Genomic DNA, 19,763 nt, shown 5'->3' on the forward strand with positions numbered 1-19,763 from the left:
CTGCATGAGAGCAGGGACCTTGCCTGTATGTTCACCATTCATTCAGTTAACAAATATTTAATGAGCACCTACTATGTGTCAGGCACTGCAGACTGGATGTGAACAAAAGAAACAAGAATCCCTGCCTTCATGGAGATTAGTCTAGTGAAGAGACAGACAACAGACTACCCAAAGAAAATAAACAATATCTACACAGTAAAGAGTATGAAGGAAAATCCTAAAGCTAGGAAGAATAGAAAATGTGAGGGCTGAAATGGTAGAGAGGTGTTCAGAGGAGACCCCACTAACAATTGATGACTCAAAGAGAAGAGGAACTGAGCCATGCCACTATCTAGGGGGAAAGCATTGCAGGGACAATGAATGGCAAGTGCCAAGGCCCTGCAGTGGCGAGGAGACTTTGGCTGCAGCTGAGTAGGCAAGGGGAGAGTAGTGGGAGCTGAGATTAGAAGAGTTTGGGGGCAGGTCATTTGGGCCTAGGGTTACTGCAGGAGGTTGGGTTTTACTCCAAGTGAGATGGGAGCTATAACAGGGTCATGAGCACAGCAGGGAAGCAATCTGACTTGAATTCAGCAGGCTCACTCTGGCTGTGTTGTGAGGAGTAGATTGAAGGGGGTGCTGCCGTATGGCTGGCACCTAGCACAGTGCCTGGCAATTGGTGGGTGCTCAGTAAATGCCTATCATATGAACTGATGAATGAATATTGATGGGGCTAGACTGTGAGACTGGGAACCATGCCCACGCTTGAAAGGCCAGTTTATTTAGGGTCTCCTATAAATTATTTTACAACCATCACAATGGATGCTTTCACATTTGAACTTTCCAAGGAATTCCACATCCACTATCCTACTTGGTCCTTAAATATCCCTGTGAGGTAAGTTAAGACCTGTGGCCCCCTCTGTTTTGCAGATGTGAAAACTGAGGTAAAGAGACATTCACTGACTAGCTTAACAGTAACTGAAGATACCTGTTCTAGAATGATGGGGGACAGGGGGGAATACAAAAGAGACAGGAGTCCCTCTCCCCTTTCTGACCACCATGTCACAATTGCACCCTGCCTCACTGCATGACCTTCCCCTCTTGGGCTCCAGATTCTCCTTCTCACAATGAGGGCATGTGCCTAGACCACCTCTAAGATTGATCCAAAGCCTTGCAAGCTGTGTCCGAGACCTGTTATCTGGGTGCCACCATTTCCCAAGTGATGGTCACCTGGACAGTCCCACACTCCCTTTGTCCACTCTAATGTTGGAACAGGGGAGGAAGTTTTATTTAACTTTTTTGAGCTTATGTTTCAGTGGATCAAAAGTAATTTTGTTTTAACACCGACTTGAAAAAGGTATGGTCTTCCCACTCTAAGCCTGTAAGGAACACTGATTTACGGGGCTCTGCTTCCCTACTGGGTGGGTCTAGGAAATGGGCAAATGGTCTGAAAAAGTTGGCTTCTCTTGACTATTCATTAATTTAACAAGTGTTTATTTATTTATTTATTTATTTATTTGTCTTTTTTGTGACCGGTACTCAGCCAGTGAGTGCACCGGCCATACCTATATAGAATCCGAACCCGCGGCGGGAGCGTCGCTGCGCTCCCAGCGCAGCACTCTCCTGAGTGCACCACGGGGTCGGCCCTAACAGGTGTTTATTGAAGCAGACATGGTACCTACATCATACTGGACACCCTAATGTGCCGGAGACAACCAACAAAGACACAGCCCTGCTCCTAGTCTGAGGGAGGAGACACAGTCCCTACCCGGAAGGGCCACAGCCTGAGTGGGGAGACTCCTACTATAGGGTTATAGATCCTGGTACAAAAATGGAGCCAGGCTATAGGTCTAGGCACAGTCCCACTATAATAATGATGAAGTACTCACTACACGGGTAGGGGCTAAGAGCACAGATAACAAAAAAGACACCAGGCTGGTTACTCTGACTTCTAGATTACAACTACAAGATTGTTTCCTATCCTTTAAGCCTGGTTGCCTGCAGCCTTTCAAATTTCAGCTAAGCCCGAGAGAAGCAGACTGGTGTTTTATTTGGGTATTTTCTCCTATGCAAATGTCTCTCTAGGCTCCCAGGAACAGGCCTGCTTGAAGGCAAGACTGTGAAGCTGGCATGTTGCCATCAGCACCCAGAGGAGAGAGAACCCACTCTCTTGGGAGCCAAGTCCCACCCCAGCAAGAAGCCCCATCCCCACCTCACTCCATTGGTCTCCCCAAGGGAGACACCCCTGGCTAAGTGGACTGCCTGGAGATCAGCTCCTCACCAAAGGCCCCACCTGCTACTCCAGCCTCGTGGATATCACCGCCCACCCCAGGCTTAGAGTGGGCATCGTTCATTGTGCTGTTTGCATGTGTGCAGTGAGTTCAAGGGCAGGGTGCATGTCCTACTCATGATTGAATCACTCACAGCACCCAGTGCAGACCTGAGCACACTGTAGCCTTCCAATGTCTGCTCGTTAAAACGAACTGAGTTGGTTACACTGACTAACTCAAACAAAAGTCAGCTTTGGGCAAGACCTGAATTATCAGGATAAGGAAAGCCCAAATTATCCAGACAATATGTAGAGTAGAGACAAATAGAAATAATAAATATATGAGAAGAAATGTTTGCGTTATGTACAGGCTGAGGGGAAGCAGGTTTTTAGAGAAGCAGGTAGGTTCTAGGAAACCATTGTGTAAAGTGACAGGGGGAAGTGACCCCACTGCTGCCTCCTCTGGGATGCTGTCTGGGAGGGGAGGTCTGGGTCAGGTGTGTTTCCTGAAGGTGTGGGGGCTCTGCCAGGCCTAGAGTGGCTTTGTCCTCTGGCATCTGCCCCCAGGGCCCCAGCAGCCCCAGTGGAAGGCATCAATTTCCGCTGAGCTGGTCTTTCTCACCTTCTCCCCAGCTGCTCTGGAGAAAGCAGGATCAAACGTCCCCAAGCTTGAGAAGACTGATTGCGGCTTGAGGGGAAAGGGGAAAGGAGGAAGGGGAGGGGGGCGGTGAAGCTGAGGTCATGGGAAGGGAGGGGGCTAGGGCTGGGCCCCAGGGACCAGCAGTGATTCTTCTTGCTTCCTTTCTGTTTAACCACCCAGGCTTCTTTTTTGGTTGGGGGAAAACCTGGAGTGGATTTTACACACACACACACACACACACACACACACACACACACACACACACACACACACACACACACACACACACACACACACACACACACACACACACACACACACACACACACACACACACACACACACACACACACACACCACACACACACACACACACACACACACACACACACACACACACACACACACACACACACACACACACACGGTATAAACTCCAGGGGGCGCCATTCCCATAGCATACGACAAGAATGGCGCCCACTTCCCACCCCCCGTGTGCAATGTGGCCCCGCAGCTTCACTTCCCCGGCTCTTTCTCTCCTCACCCCACCCCAGCCCCTCCGGCCTCCAGCTCCTGTCTGCGCCCCTCGCCCTCCCGGTCGCTGCTGGCCTGGCCCCGCCCCGCAGGAAGGCTCCACACCCTCAGAGAGAGGCTGGGGGACAGGGGTCCCGGGCCCCGCCCCGCCGCGCACTTTCGCTGTTCGCGACACGCCGCGAGCCCTGGGGACTCGCTGCCCTTTTGATTAACTCGTCTCATTATCTGGCTCTCCCGGCTCTCCTAGGGTATCCTCTGCCTATGCCCACAGTCCCAGGGGGCCTTCGGGATGTACCCCGGCCCGAGCGTGGAAGGAATCCCAGGGACCTGCCACTCAGCCAACTTGAGGGTGGTCCAGCCCGCTGCTGTCTCTCGCCCTTTTCATCCCCAGGGCTTATCTGAAGGAAGGAGTGTGTGTTACAATTGCATAACGATAAAATGTCCAGTCTAAAGGCTACCTGCCCTCACAACCACCTTTATCATCTTCCTTTTAGAGATGGGGGAACAGAGGAACAGAGAGGTTTAGTCACTCCCCTAAGGTCACACAGCTAGTAAGTGGCAATGCTGGCATTCAAACTAGAGAATCTGGCTCCAAAAACTATAGTCTATACGCTTCCCCACTACTTGACGCTGCCTCTCACACAGAGAGGAGCCAAACGCTGACACCCTACAATTGCACTGGCCAGTATAACCACTAGTAGCTAATTAAGTTTTTAAAAAGTAAACTTTAAAATTCAGTTTCTCAGTCACTGGCCACGTTTCAAGCACTCAACAGTCACACGTGGCCAGGGGCTACCATGTTGGACAACACAGGTACAGAACATTTATTTCCATCATCATAAGGGTTTTGCTGGACAGCAGTGCCCAGGATTCCTTAATTTTAATCCTAGCTGTACTGTGTACTAGCTGAGCAACCATGGGCAAGTTACTTAACCTCTCTGTGCTTCAGTTTCCTCATCCGAAAAGCAGTGATAAGAATAGTTCCAACCTCATGGTGCTGTTAGGAGGATTAAATTAGAAAATGTGTATGAAGTGCTGGGCACAGTGCCTGGCACATAGTTAAGCATTCTAAAAATGTTTTATTTGTTTTATTATTAGGAATCATAGCCCAGTCCTTCATTTAACAAAGTGGGTAGCTAAGGACAAGAGAAACTAGGCGACTACACAGCAAGTTAAATACCAAAAGCTGGAGTTCCTGATTGTTTTTGCTCCACCACATGGCCTAATGATATCACTACAGGCAAAAAAGGACTTTCACATTTGACCTCCCCCAAAATACTATGAGTTTTCATCAACCCCATTTTACAGACTAAGAAACTAAGGCGCAGAGAGGGTGAAGTAACTGCAGGGTCACAACGCCTTTTAGTAGGAGGGTTGGGAGTTGTTACTGTTTAATGTTCTTTCTCCTGCTTCATTCTTCACCGTTTGTGCAAATTAACTTGTAAGTTAAGTGTGTGTGAGGGGGAGTGTTTGCATGTGCGTGTTCCTCGTTTGTTCACCATGTAGAGCTCAGGGACCTGTTGTCCTCTATAGATAAAATATAAGTTATATAAATAATATTAATGTGGTCTTGGTTATGTAAAAAGCTGTGTATAGAATAAAGATAAGGACAGATAATACCATTTTAATGATTATCGTGGGTGATGGAGTTATGGGTTATTTGCATTTTTGTCTTTCTATGTTTCTGTTTCTCCCCAATTTTCTATAAACAGCATATATTATTTTTACAATCAGAAATAAATGAATGTTATTTTCAAATACATTTTTTAAAAAATTAAATTCCTCGGGCCTCTAGGCAGTCAGGAGGCCTGACCTGGGGTCTGGCTCTGCCTGGCCAGGCATCCTGGCAGACAGGAGGCCTGTTTGTGCCTCTCAGCTCAGACCATTCATCCGAGGCCCTCAGGTCCCTCTGCACTGGAGTGGGTTTGAATTTACTCTACAACATCCGCATGCAATAAATGTCATACTGTTTTATTTTTTCAAGTTGAATAAATTCTGATCCCAAGTCTCCAATTGCCACAGTGCTGAGAAATCAGCCTTAGTTATGTTTGGGGGGATTCTCCAGGGTCATAAAAGAATCTGGGGCCCAGGAAAAGAGGCCTAGGACCTTGTGGTTGCCATGGCAATTAACTCCTGCTGCTGTGGCTCCTGAACCCTGGTCAGGCCTCAGTCAGGCCCCAACGCCCTCAGACACACTCTGAGAGGTCTCCACAACAGCCCTCTCAATGACCACAAGTGGGTCCCAGAGACCCTCAGGCATGTCCAGCCTCCACCAACACCCATCTGGCACTGCAAGCCAGAGAGACACAAACAAAGGCCCCAAATCTGTCCCTTCCCAGGTTGAGGGGGCCCCATCTCCCTTCTCCCTCCACCTTCTCTCCACTCCCCATCAAGAGATCACCACCTCTGAAACCCAACCAGGTGAGGGCATCCCTGCTGTGTTGACAACAAAACCCAAAGCTCCTTGAGGCAAGAAAGGCTGGACTCAGACGCTGACCACAGTTCCTTTCTTGGGATAGAGGATGGAAGAAGGTCTGTCATTATTCCAAGCGAAGGGGGAAAACGGAAAATAACATTTCAGCATAGATCTTGGCTATACAGCTCATGCCTGAACCTTGACTTGAGGCTTCTCAGGCGTCTCCTTGCTGGGCCAGCTGGAAGACAGAGGAGCACTTATGTGTGAGGGGGTATAGAACAGAGTCAGGAAGTCCCACCTAGGATAGGGAGTGGGGGGTGGCGTGGTGAGAGGGAAGCCCAGGAGTGGGAGTCAGAGAGACTGAAGTGCTAGACCCAAAGGAGATGCTCAGGAGATTCCTGTATGAATGAATCCAACCTTGAGCACAGTCCTTCACATCTCTGAGCCTCATCATCTTCATTTGAAAAATGGGCAACCACTCGTTCAGAAACTCTCTTGATTACCAGGTACTGCTGCAGGCACAGAGGACAGAGCAGTGACTTCAGCAAAGATCCTCCCCAATGGAAGTTCCATTTTAGTGGGCGAGACAATATAACTGTTAACATGTCAGGTCTAGTAGAATCTGTCGATGCCCCCAGTCTACATCCCCTCATCCTAATGTCAGTGCTCTCAGCTGACTTGCCAACGCCTTCTTTGCCTGCCCACACAGCAGCCAGAAGGGCCAGGGGCCCCCAGCTCCCAGGAAGCAGCCCTTGCTGACAACTCACAGGAGGCGCCCTTGCCCCTAAGGCAGGTATCTCTGAGGCATGTCCTTCACTGGCTCCCAGAGTGCCCCAGGAGCTTGTGCTCCAGCTCCCCACAGTGGTAACACACCCTTTATTGGCTGCCTGCCCTCCCCTGCATCACTTCCCATTCTCCTATGGGTGTTTCCTACAGCCACCGAATACTACCTGCCCTTGAGTCCTTGTCTTGGGGTCCACTTCTGGGAGAATCCAACCTAAGACATCAGGTTATCATGGATGCTATGAAAACAAAATTAAAATAGGACAAGGGGGTGAAGAACGACGGGTGATGTCACTTTAGGTAAGGTAGTCAGGGAAGGTCTCTCTGAGGAGGTGACATTCAATCAAGGCCCTGTGTGAAGTAAGGGAGTGAGACAAGAATACTGGGGACAAGGGGTTCCAGGCAGAAGGAACAGCAAGTACAAGACCCTGGGGTGGAAGCACCTTGTAGTAGTGGGATGTTAACATCACCTACCCAGCCAGGTTGTGGAGAAGGATTCCTTGAATCCTTCTGGAAAGCCCTGGAGCACATGTGAGCTATTAGGGCTTTTCAAATTCCCTCTCCTGAGAGAGCTCTCCTAAGAAAATGGCTCAGCCACCTGCCCTGCCTTGGCTGCCTTGCTCAGCGCCTCCCCCTCTGTGCTTACCCAGCCTCTTTAGCCTGGAGCAGGGCTTGGTTTTTCCAATAACTCATTAGTGTGGCTTTTGTCATGACGGAAGAAACAAAAACCCCAACAAGAACACCACATTCAGTGGCATTACAGGTTATTTATGAGAGAATGCAAAGCAGCCTCAGCATTGGGGGAAGCCTGGGGGAGGCTGGAAGGCACTCTGGATGGGGGGCTGGGACACCTTGGATCTGCCTGTTGCCTGGCTATCAATGTCTCTGCCCAATAGACAAAACCTCCTCTCTCCTGTCCCCACCCCCAAAGCCAGCCATTGGTCAGCAATGCTCTAGACACTGGATTTAATTCCACCCACCCATCCAGCTCTTCATTTATTCATTTGTTCATATACTCATTCACTTATTTATTCAAACATGTGTTGAGGGGCCGACCCCGTGGCGCACTCGGGAGAGTGCGGCGCTGGGAGCGCTGCAGCGCTCCCGCCGCGGGTTCGGATCCTATATAGGGATGGCCGGTGACAACCATGTGTTGAGGACCTACTATGTGCTAGGCACTAGCTGACTTCAACATTTAAGGTTCATAGAGATGGGTCGTACTCAAACCAACTATACCAGCTCTCAAGCTGGCAGTATCTCTTCTCAATTCCACATTCAGGCTACAAAGCAGGGCATTTTCCCCGCAGGGTTGGTTGGTATACATTTACCAACACACCACTGTACCAGGCCCTGGTGTCTTGGGCCACACGATACTAAACCCCAAGAATTTACAGTCTAAAACAGAAAAGGACATTGACCCAATTTACAGTGTAACATTGGCCCATCTGGCTTTGTCGGCCTCAAAACCATATGAACTACTGTACAGTTGTCTTTGCAACCTAGGAGCACACCAAGAATAAAGAATTTAATTCTATCGTCTAAGACCTAGGAAGGCTTAATAGAGGAGGTGCATTTGAGCTGAGGCTTTAGGGACAGGTGAGATGTCAACCTGAATGGAAGATTCTGCATGATGGGACAGTTTAAGCAAAGGTCTAGATGGGGTCCAGGCAGTGTATGTTCACTACACCCAGATGAAAGCACCAGAGCAGGGAGTTTTTCCCACTTATTACCACCCCCATCACACCAGCAAAAGTTTACTGCTTTCTGGAGGAAAAAAATGATCTCTCAAGAGCTGGCTGTCGGGGAGGGGTTGGTGGTTGAACATGGGGCACTGAGAGATGAGAATGCCTCTCCTCTTCCTCCTCCTCCCAAAAAAGGCCTGACCTCCAGGCAAAATGCCTGCAATGTGTGAAAGGGGCAGCCAAGGGCCACAGTAAACCTACCCTCCACACCACCACCACGTTACCACCAGCGTACACCGTGGTATACAACCACTATCACCACTGACCCTGTCTTCATTCTGTGTGTGGCTCATTGGTACCATCATGCAGCCCAAACAGACACACGCACACATGCTTGGCTTACAGATGTCAGGACAGACACCCAAACAAACCAAATGCTGCAAGTACTTTAGCTGTCTCTACTGCACAGAAGAGGTCAGGATAGAATTAACCTGAGAAGCAGGCTTCCCAAAGAAGACTTCATACCTGCCACCTGCTTCCTCTGGGAGACAGCCAGGGCTCGCCCAAGTGTGCACACCCAGCCACGTACACACACACATGTGCAGAGGCAAGTACACACCCCAGGATGCAGCACCACCAAATGCCAAACTGTTAGACATGAGCAAGGATGGGCGTGGGGGAGGCCACAGTCCATTAGCCTTAACAATCCCTCCCGGGCTTGGTGAGCAAGTGCCAGCCCACGCCCGGCCCACATCCTCACAGCCTCCCTGCTGACCTCGCCCCATTTGTCTGACAAGAAACTGAGATGCCCACCAGTTCAAGCTGGCCTCCCACTCTCCTTTCCCAGTCCATCACCAACCACCTCCAGGGAGGGGTGAGACAGGAACCGTGACTGTACACTGCACTTGCAGAACACTCCGCAGTCCTGAAGTATAGCCACCTACTCTCTCATTTAATCGTGGGAACCCTGTGAGGCAGTGATTAGTGTCTCCAGTCTACAGAAAGGAAACTGAGGTTCTGAACGACTCACCCATGGGGAAGCCAGAACCAGAACCAGTGTTCTGTTTCAGACATTTATTCCACAGGAAGTTGTTAAGTCCTGGACACTGGGCTAAACCCTAGAGACTCAGACACAAGCACTAATAATACTAATGACTGAGGTTTATGGAATACATGCACAGTGTTACTTCACTTAATCTTCACCACCATCCTTGAAGAGGTACCACATTTATTTCCACTTTTCAGCAGAGAACACTCATCATCGTTCCTGTGCTGAAGGATTTCACTGTGAGCCCCAGGTCTCAAGGTTGGCCCAGGACCTTGGCCCTCGATTTTATCCCTTTCATGCTTCCCAGTGTGAGTTCATACACCCCACGGTTCTGATCCCCACGCACACCTGGTGACCTGCAGACAGCGTGGGGTGGGGCCAGGAGCACTGCCCTGAGTCAGATTACCAGCTTCTTGGCTGTGTGACCTGGGGCAGGCTATGTCACCTCTCTGTGCCCCAGTTTCCTGGTCTGTACAAGGCTAAGAACAGGAAAAATAATGGCAAATTCTTCCAGAGTGCTTACTTTGTGAGAGGTACTACTCTAAACCCATCGCATGAACTAACTCATTTAATCTTCTTCACATCCCTTTGAGGTAGGCCCTGACACAGGGCCTGGGGCGCTGCCTGCACTTAGTAATTGTTAGCCAGCATTAGCTGTATCTTCAGCCCAAGCTCCCAGAGGCAGCTCACAGCCCTGTTCTTCCTCCTGCATTTATCTTCCTCTTGTATTTATTGTGATTTTCATTGCTCAGGCAAGCACCTGGACCTAACCCTGAGCTCTTCCTTTCCTCTTGAAATGCACAGGCAAGCCCTGCAGCTTCTGTCTTCTGCATGTGTCTCATCCCCATCCCTTCCATCCGTTTCCTCTTCCCATCGCCAAGGCTTCAGTGAGGCCCTTATCTGCCCTGGATTACGTAAAGACTTCCTGATAGCTTCCTGCTTCCAGCCCACACACCCTGCAAACTGGCTCCCTGCTCTGTCAGAAGACATTTCCGAATCTCAAATCCACTGAAAATCCCTCTGTGGCTCTCTTCAGCCTCCAGGATCAAGTTCAGACTGTTCAGCTTAGCATGTGGAGTGGAGCTCCTGGGATCGGGCCCCGCCTTCCTCCCCACTGCTCCTGGCCCGCACACTGCAGTATGAGCGCTCCCATCATGCCACTTCGTTCCTCTGGCCCTTTGCACATGCAGTTCCCACGGTCTCCAGTGCCTTGCCCATCCCTGTTAGTCTCAACACTTCCTCACATGACTCAGCTCAAGCAACAAACATATCTTCCCAGAAGTCTTCCTGGCTGTCCACTAAGTGCTCCTCCTCCATGCTCTTAAAGGAATATCCTTAACTCATTGAAATTAAAATGACATTATCCGTTTGTTCTCCCACCAAACACAGACATGGCCTGGAGGCAGTGGTTAGAACAGTCATTACAGTCAGGTGGTCCCGACTAATTCCAGCTCCACCATTTACCAGCTGTGTGTTCTTGATGAAGTTACTTAACCTCTCTGAGTCTCAGTTTCCTTGTCTCCAATATAAGGCAAATGATAATATCTACCAAATAAAGCAGTTATGAGAATTGAGATACAGCAGGAAAAGTGCTTAGCACAGTCTGGCACAACCCAAGTGCTCAATAAACGTTAGCTATTATCTTTTTTTTTTTTTTTTTTTTTTTTTTTTGCGGCTGGCCGGTATGGGGATCCAAACCCTTGACCCTGGTGTTAGACAACACCATGCTCTAACCAACTGAGCCAACCAGCCAGCCACAGCAACTATTATCTAATAACAAGATTCCGTCTTATTTATCTTTGCATCACTATTGCCTAAAATAGGACAGCCATGTGGCAGGCACTCAATTAATGTCTGTTGAACTGAATCAAAGTGAAATAGCCTGGAGCCAGTTTCCATTTGATTCAGGGTTTCTAAGTTACAAGCAACAGAAACCAACCACTCTGGCTGATTTATGCAGAAGAGAAATTTACAAAGGAGATTAGGTGGCTCATGGAATCTCTGGGAGGACTAGAGGACAAGGCCTGGAAATCACATGGCCAGGAACAATGCCCAAATTACATCCTAGACCTGCAGCTGTGGACACCCTTCTGTCCCCATGACTGGGCACAGACCCTGTAGCTTATACTAATGACACTAGGCTCTAAGCACTAGTGATAGTCCGTAACACTTGCGGGATCCAGGGCAAGAGTACAAAGGGAGGCCCACATACTACATATCAAAATATTTTAAAGTTGTAGAGCTAACAATCTATTAAATGAAATATATTTAAATCTGTTCCAACTGCTATGGCTGCATAACAAGCTATGCCAAAACGTAGTGATATAAACAAAGATTTATTATGCTCATAGGGTCTGTGGAACTGGAAGTCAGATCCTAAATGGCTTGTCTCTGCCCAATAATGGCTGAGGCCTCTGCTGGAAGGTTCAAAGGTTGGGGACTGGGATCATCCATAGGTCTATTCACTCACATGTCTGGCAGTTGGCTGGAGGCCTCAGTTTCTCTCCTCATGGGCTTCTCCATGTGTCTCAACATTTGGGCTAGTTTAGGCTTCCTCACAACATGGTGGATGGATTTTAAGGGCAACTTTCCTAAAAAATAGACACCCATACAGAGCTTTATTGTCTTTTATGACCTTATGACCTAGCATCCGAAGTCACGCGGTACCACTTCTGCTGCATTCGATTCATCACAGCAGTCACGAAATCCTGCCCAGGTTCAAGGGGACAGGAAATAGACTCTGTCTCTTGGTGGGGAATAGTAAAGATCAGAATGAGCAAGGGAGACAAGACATACTGCTGTTAGCATGTTTGAAAAATACAGTCTTTCACATATTCTACTACCTTGACAAATACACCTGATAACAACCAGGAAGGTCAGGGTCAGATTTAGAGTCCTCAGAACTGTGCTACAACATGTGGTGCAGGGAATCAACCTCTGGCCCCTGCCCCCATCCCCTTCTCTTTCTTCTCCCCAGCCCTCTCCTGCACTGCAAGAGACCTTGTGTGCTTGTGTGGAGACTCTCCTGCCCACAGGCCCGAGCCCTGTTGATAGCCTCCACAAACAAACACCCCTTGGCTGCTCCTCAGGCTTTAGGGTTCACAACAGCAGCAAGATCTACCCTTGGAAGATAAACCCAGGAAACAGGCCCTGGAAGTGGGCTTGTGGCCATTTGGGCAGAGAATTTGGGATCTTCGTTCTCAAAGCATGATGTGGAAGTGGAAGTGTGGGCTCTGGGTAGGCCCGTCCCTTGGTCCTGCAGATTCCTGGCCCTGAGGGGAGGAGTGTGGCTGGAGGAGGACCAGAGCAGGACTCTCTAAAATGCAGGGACCAAGGCAGAGACCCTTCTCGCCCAAGTCTAAGGGGAAGTACTACCTATTACCTTTACCATCACACCCTCTAGAAGTTGGATGTCTCTGCTCTACACTCACAGAAATGAATGCCGTGTTTCTTCAGAGACATTTCTAGGTTCATTACTTCAGTGCTGCCTAAATCACATAGCTGGTATAAGGGAGCCTGGAAAAGTGACCTTCTGGTTTCTACTTAATGAAAAGGCAGGCACATAAGATATGAAGGTCCCAAATAAAGCAAATAGGTTTAAAAGCAATAGGCAGCCAAGAAAAATGACAAATGTCCACTACAGTCCACTTCTTGGCTGCTCAACATCAGTATACACACTTCTTCCATTCCTAAATTTACCTGCCATGACAATCACCACCAAAACCTGCTTATCTAACATAATGTAATTACTCCTCACAATAAAGACTTACTTACCCTTTTCCTCAAAGGGAGACAACCTAAATTTATATCAGTAGTTACACCAGGATAACTGGGAAGTCCATTCTCCCTATAGTTCTGTCATAATCCCATTTTGAAATTCTGTAATCTATGCAATAAATTGAAAATCTAACCATCAGGAAATCTTTATATAAATACAATGGGGAATAAGAATGGGAGAAAAAAGACAATTTTGTTAAAATAGGTGAATATATCCATAACAAAGCAAGGAATACAATATGGGTGGATACTACAGTTCTTGTTTCTACAGCTGATCACAAGGCTATAGTTAGTATTTGTTGTTTCATCCCATGTCCCATTTGTCATCAGAAGTACCTCAGCTAAGTTCTTTATCTGGTGGGGTAATCTTAACCTTCTTTCTGGGGAAGGCTGAGCCTTCGATGGCGCTGCCTGTTTGGAGTTGCCATGGTCTTGCATTAGCTTTTACCACTTGACCTAGGAGTACTAGGTGTTGCCCCATATGCTTCCCTGCCCCCACCACTTCCCATTCATTATTAGGGCCAGTCACTCCAGCCAACACTTTAATCCCCCTTTTTGCATGAGAAACCAAAAGGGCCTGGTGACAAACTCACCTTCCAGTTCAATGTAATCCTGATAGTCTTCTGGTGGAAACATTTCTACCTTGGATATTCAGACTTCTAAACCAACAGAATTTGGAGTCACGTAGACAGGAAGGAAAAGACTTGCAAATGGATCTTTAGGTAAAAGAGTGAGAGAGATCTGAGCTGGAGACATGAATTTGGGCTTCACCCATGCATTGAAACCAAGATCATGGATGCAGGACCCCGGACAGCATGAAGACAAGAAGAGTGGTGAAAACAGTTCCCTTGGGAAAGTTGCCTTGCAAGAGTCCAACAGGGGAGGTGGGAAATTGGGGGAGCCAGCAAAGTTGGGTGGTCTCTCTACCAGAGTCTAACTCCCTTTTTAGTGACCTTTAACCCTACCTAGCCTTGGGTAACAGCATCTCATCTTGTCCAGAGGCTGACATGTGGCGAGTTCACTCTCCTTGGATGAAGTTCACGTCCCTTAAGCCATGCTATAGACCTAGTGTTGCAATGCAGAAATATCTTCCCAGCATTTCTCAGATATTATCTCTTTCCAAATCCAAAATCCTAAGAAAAGTTAGTCAAGAAAGGAAAAATGGGGAAAAGTACTATAATTCTCTTGTGAGGATTAAAATTTCATAATCAGCATAGAAATATTGATTTAAGATGTTGGTTTAAAGGGATCAACTGATGTCAATTTCAAAGCAAGAGCCAGATGGGCCGACCCCGCGGTGCACTCGGGAGAGTGCGGCGCTGAGAGCACAGCAGCGCTCCCGCCGCGGGTTCGGATCCTATATAGGGGTGGCCGGGGCACTCACTGGCTGAGCGCGGTGCGGCCGGTCCCCAAAAAAGACAAAAAACAAACAAACAAACAAAGCAAGAGCCAGAAATCCTGATACATGGAATTGAAGGTTAACGTCAACATGTCTGAGAGCTGAGACAGGAGCTCATAGGCAAAAACGTCACCATCTAATCAGTTAGTCTTGCTTATAGCTGTGGCCATTATATCAGTGTATGTTTGTGGCCTTGTCTGCTACCAATAGTCATTTTTACAAATAAAATAAATATGAATAAGTTCTATGCATAGTATAATTTATACAAATTCTGTCAGTAATATTTCAAGAAATAAGTTTTGGAAGCAAAATAAGCTCCTAAATTTGTAATTTTAGTACATGTAGTACAGTTAACCTTGCTCGGAGATCCTAATGTTACACTCTTCTCATGGTCACTGGCCTTTTCCAGTTTTGAATATTGCTATGGAAGAAATGCAGAGAAGAAAAGAATTTTGTGAAATTCTCAGACAGAATCAGAAACTGATCTAAAATCTGAATGAGCAAAAGAAATACCAGTTTCAGTGGCCAATAGAAAATCAGGGCAAGCAGACAAAGTACTTTCATTGTTAAAAACCAAATGAGTTTATGTAAAGCAACATGTACCCTAACATCCAAATTGAGGATGCTTTTCAACACATGCTTGACAATGCAACCAATGTCAACACAATTTTATTTTTATGTCTGATTTTATTTTTTATGTCTGGAATATTTGTTGCAAAACAAAGATCCAGACTGTCAGTTTAATTAATGCTTTGTGTGTTTTAAAATTTTTATTTTAAGAATGAACAATTTTTAGTATTAAATATTTGTGTTAGCTTTCAATTTTTAAGTGATTTTTATTTGGCATTAATTTTGTGTTAACAATCCCTTGCTTTAATGTTTTCTGTTATCAAATGTCTAAGTCAGATAGGGAGAAATTTTGTGGTATTAAAATATGTAATCTTGTCAAATATATTAGTTCATAGTAATAATAATTCATGCATTTAATATTATATCTTTTTCTAAATAAAAGAACTTTGAAACTTTTAACATAACCCTATCCTAGAAAAATGATTCACTGCTTATTATTTACACCCGTTGTTATTTAAAATGTGTAAACGGAGTTCCAGTCAAGATGCCTGAATAGACAGTCCCCAGCGTCACTCTCTCCCACAAATCAACCAAATTTACAACTATAAAAATGTAACATCAGCCAAGCTGGGGCTGCTGGAGCTCAGGGGAAGAGGAGGAGAGACCTACGGAGTTCATGAAGGAGGGAGAAGCCACGATGAGAGAAAGAAAAAACTGCTCTGAGCATTAAGGGCCGCAGCTGCTTTAAGGCTGGAGCTGCTGAGCACATGGAGCAGGAGCCGACAGAAGCCGCAGCTGTGCCCTTCAGATGGAGTTACTTGGAGACGGAAGGGGAGAAGAGGGCCTTGGTGGCCCCTAGGACAGCAAGACCACTGATAGGGTTCCTGTGGACCCACATAGGAGCGAGGAGCCAGAAAAGTTGAAAAAAGGGAGCCATTCAGAGGCCAGTGAATCATCACAAGGGACCAGCGCAGGGCCCGTCCTATGGGAAGTGTTTGGAGCAGGGGTGGTGGGTGAGACAGGCCCACCAGGGAAACACTGGAGCACAGCAAGGACAGCTGACCTGCCCCCCAGTCAGCACAGGACCACTCAGAGGAGACTGGACAGGAATGCAGAATTGCATGGGGTGTAGTTTGATGAAAAAACTCAGGCCCAGATCAGAGATTCCACAGAACACAGATCCACCGGGTCTCTGGAGAGGCAGAAGTACCTATAAGGTCAACCATTAAACCCTGGGCTGCACAAAAAGCCTTCCCTAGGGAAACAGCAGCAAAGCAGCAATTTAAAAGACCACACAGCTCAAGTACTGGTTCCCACAGGAAGTTCCCCTGTGTTAGAAGCAAAGGACAAAAAATTAGTTCCGGCCCAGGCACACCACCAGCACCTTGGGGCCTGCCTGGGAACCAGAGGCTCGGATCTGGGGACCGGACCCCACTCCCACTTCCAGGCAAACTGCACCAGTGTCTCGGGGCCAGCCCGGGGACCTGAGGCACAGAGAAGGGGACTGGACCTCTCTCCCACAACCAGGCACACCACGCCAGCACCTCAGAGCCCACCCGGGGACCCGGGGTATGGAGAAGGGGACCGGATCCCTCTCCCACAACCAGGCACACCAAGCTAGCTCCTTGGGTCTCGCCCAGTGACCCAAGGCATGGAGAAGGGGACTGGCCACCCGTCCCACAACCAGGCACATGGCGCCAGCACCTTGGAGCCTGCCCAGGGACCAGAGGCATGGAGAAGGGGACCAAACACACCCCACAACTAGGCATACTGCCAGTGCCAAGGAGCATGCCAAAAACAGCTCCTCCACGTGGGTGGCCCACCACAACCACCACAATAACCATGCCTGCCACAAAAGCGGCTAGATGCCACAACCACCACGCAGGTGGTCTGCCAGCCACTGGAGTGCATTCACACAAGGAGGTCACCAGCAGAGACAAAGAAAACAAGAGGATGTCTCTTTCCACAAAACCCATTTCAAGTGACAGAAGAAGTATCTGGCTCTATGATAATATTGGGGGACCTGATCACATCTCTCAGCATTGGACAGATCATCTAGGCAACAAATTAACAGAGTAACCTTTCAGAAGGAGAGAAGAAATCTAGGGCAATTAGAGAGGGGAGGGGGGAGGGAGAGGGGACAGATTGGACAAGGGGCATAAAGAATAATTATGATTTGTAACAATATATAAGCTAGTAATACTGATTTAATCAACATATCTCAATGTTCAACCCCCAAAATATGTATAATCAATTTTGATTCAACAAATAAAATAAATAAAATAAAATAAAATAAAACAAAATGTATAAACAATGTGTTATGAAAAATACAGAATAATTTATGACTTCAGAAATTTTCAAGAATTCTTGGGAATTCCAAATTCTTATTCTCAAGTCCCCAAACTTCATATCTGTCAGGAATTCAGAAACCTATGCAGACCAAGGGCATCAGCCCTGGTTGGGACCACTGGATTTACCCAGGCACGGGGGCATTGGAATGAGATGGGGAGGGCAGTTTTGCCCGATGCCAGCCCCAGGTAACCTTTGTTGCAGGATGCCGAGCCCACCAGCAACTACCCTGTCATCCCACAGTGACCTCACGCCTAACATCCCAGCACCCTTGCCAAACTTGAAACAATAACAGTCAGAACCCTGGGTGTCTGCCTCTCTCTTCCCTGGTCCCCGGGAGAAGGGAAAGGTAGCATCCCCCTTCCTCCTAATTTTGTCCTTTTCAGATGTCAACAGGGAAGGGAGTGGGATCTGTCCCTCTCAGCTCCACACCAGCCTCCCCAGAAGGCTCCCCCACCCCGCATCTCCCTGTCTGCTTATGTGGGAGGGGGGAGGGGGGTGAGTGGGGACGCCCTCTGGGATCCCTGGAAGATTAGGTGGCTCAGGGGCAGGTGAGGCTGCTGTTGGGGTGAAGAGAACTGGGACCTCTCCTATGGGCTTCCTGGAACCCAGGTAATGTGGAAAGAGATGAGAAGTCTCATAATGAAGAGACTGTGGTAGGGGATGTGGGGCCATTGGCTCCTTGCCTCAGGGACAGATGGCAGTTCAGTTATCTATCGCTGTATAACAAAGCACCCCAAAACTTAATGGTTTAAAACAACAAATGTTTTATTGATCATAATTCTACAGGTTAGGAATTCAGATAGGTTATAGTAAGGACAACTCATCTCTGACCTATGTGATGTCTCCTGGGGCTGGCATGCCCATGGCTTCTTCATTCTTAGTTGGGCACCTCAGCTAAGAGGGCTCAAAAGGTGGGGGCTGGCTGGAATGGCTCGACTGGGACATATATGTGGGTTCCCTGGTTCTCCTCCACGTAGTCTCAGGACCTGTCCCTCTCTACTAGGCCTTTCCATGTGATAGTCTTTCCTGAAGGGTGGCAGAACTCAGGTGGTTATTCAGAGTTCAAAAGTAGAAGCTGCCAGGCTGCGGTGTGCTGGTAACCGGCTGTACAGGAAAAAAGACAGAAGGAAGGAAGGTACCTGATTTGTAGTATTTGCCCATTTCTGTAGTGCAAATACTTCCACCAAGACTCATTCCAAGCTACCAAATTGATGTCAATCTGCTCATAAAATTTCTGGAAATTTAACAGTCAACTCTTGCAAGCTAGTGTGAGCTAGCTCCAGTGAACCAGGGCTGCTAGGCCTGCTTAAGGCTCAGGCCAGGAGGTAACATGTCACCTCCATCTTACTCTATTGGTTAAGGCAGGGCTCAAGGCCAGCTCAGAGCCGATGTGAGAGGGGAGTGTGCACAGGGCATGAATACTGGGGGCCACCAAAGTAACAAGTTACTAGGGACAGTGACACTAATCACAGGTATAATTACATTATGTCCACCATGTACCAGACGCTTTTGCCAGGCACTTCGCCAATATTACCCCTTTTCAGCCTGATAAAGTAGCAGTTAACCCCATTCTAAAGAAGAGGACCCTGAGACCAGGGAGGGTGGCAGGGTGTGTGCAAGCCTCAGGTCCTATCTGCCTCCAGTGGCAAGGTGTCTTCTCTCCAGGAGGGCGGGAGCACCATAGTTATCAGATGGTATTGAGGAACTTAAGGGTATCAGGCAGCACAGGAAATCAATTCTTATTAACTGAGTGCCTGTCACATCTGGGAGAGTGGTGGGGAATGACATGAATGAACACGAAGAGGAAGGGTGAGGAGAGTAACAACGGACTCACCCAAATCCTGAGATATTAATAAAAACACTTAACATTGATGGAGCACTTACTATGTGCAAAAGACTCTGATAAGAATTTTACATACATCATCTCATTTAATCCTTACAATCCTATGTGGGAAGTTTTACCTCTGTTTTTCCTATGAGCAAACAGGCTCAGAGAAGTTACCTGGCTCACCCAGGGTCACACAGTCAGAAAGTGGAAGAGTCAGGATTTGAACCCAAATCTATCTGAAGTTGATGCTGAAGTTCAGCCTTCTTATTAGTGTATCCCTCTAGAAATGGGGCACAGAGTTGTTGTAGGACAGGGCTCCAACTCTGGGTCTGAGGACAGAACCGCATTTCAGTACACTGTGATCCTGTGTGTTTCGTTTTATGCATTTGAAATATTATTCTGAGAAGGGGGCCAGAGGCTTCGCTAGACTGCCAGAGGTCCATGGCATGAAAGGCAAGTAAAAGACAGTGCTCTGCTGGCACATGGTAC

Source organism: Cynocephalus volans, chromosome 5 (genome assembly GCF_027409185.1).
Source record: "Cynocephalus volans isolate mCynVol1 chromosome 5, mCynVol1.pri, whole genome shotgun sequence".
In the NCBI taxonomy this organism is placed as follows: domain Eukaryota; kingdom Metazoa; phylum Chordata; class Mammalia; order Dermoptera; family Cynocephalidae; genus Cynocephalus; species Cynocephalus volans.